We start from the raw sequence: 1,210 nt of genomic DNA, 5'->3' as shown, positions 1-1,210 counted from the left end.
GCCCAGCTGTTCCCTCTGTCCCCAACTCCCGCCCGCTTTAACTTGGTTCTGCACTTTTCATTCAATCCCCCGTCACTTCCTTCAGAAAACAGAAACCACAAGGACCTGCCTTAAAGAGACAGCGCACCTCCTAGCCCTTAAAGGGCCAGCTCTAGTCCACGTAGCTACTCCCCAGAGATTAGGCAACCTGAGGGAGGGGTGGGAGATGAGGTTAGGGTTGAGTGTGCGGATGTTGGGCGGAGACTGGGAGGGGGCAGCTGGAATGAACTTTCCCACCGAGCTTTCTCAGCTTGTCTCCCCAAAGTCATCTTTTGGGGCGGTGTCAGAATTTCTCTTTTTTGGGCAAATCTTTTCCTCCCAGCCTAGGCGGGGCGGGTGGATTCAGCTTTTCCCCCCCTTAGGATAGCGAAATGTTAATAGACTCCTTTCGAGACCTACTGCTGTAAATTATCTGCCTTCATCTCTCTTACTGCACACTCCTGGCCCTCCCTTATTTCCTTGGTCGCCTCCCAATCCGTTAACTTCTTTTGCTCCATTCAGAGTCCTCCCTCTGGCCCCATCTCCTCTTTCCCTTCTACCTTGCGTGGCACTAACCGGGTCCCACGGGTATAGGCATAGAATGAAATGAGGAACTCTCCTAGAACAAGCTGAGAATGCCTGAGTAAAATTCAGAGATGCCAGACTATGAGGCGGGGGTTTCCAGGGGTTTGGGCACCCAGGAAATGGAAAAGTACTCAAAGGCTTCCCGGAAAGCATGGTTGCTTTTCCCGTAAATGGATTAAAAATCTGGGCAGTCAAACCCTAGTTTTGGCTTTGTATCTTTCCAGCTGTATGATCTCAGATAAGTCATTTCACCACGATGTGTCTTAAATTTTCTCAAGTGCAAAATAAAGGGGAAACCTCCCTCTCCCTCTGCAATATATGATAACTCTGAGGACAAAATGAAAATACTTGTTAAAAATGCTTGGAAAGAACTTAAAACTGCTAACAGGAAAGAGCACTAGACGTGGACTGAGAAGGCTTAGGTTTAAGTTCGGATTCTGTGTGACCCCAGGGAAGATTTATTTTCTCTGAGCTTTAGTTTCTTCATCTGTGAAATGGAGATAGCAATGCTGCACTACCTCTTTGGATTATTTTGAGGAAGTCGCTTTCTAAACTGTAAATCACCATATAAATTTGGGTTATTTTTATGAGATAAAACTACAGAGAC

Source organism: Gracilinanus agilis, chromosome 3, assembly GCF_016433145.1.
Source record: "Gracilinanus agilis isolate LMUSP501 chromosome 3, AgileGrace, whole genome shotgun sequence".
Classification (NCBI taxonomy): Eukaryota; Metazoa; Chordata; class Mammalia; order Didelphimorphia; family Didelphidae; genus Gracilinanus; species Gracilinanus agilis.
The sequence above is the reverse complement of the archived record's forward strand: the minus strand, read 5'-3'. Positions refer to the sequence as shown.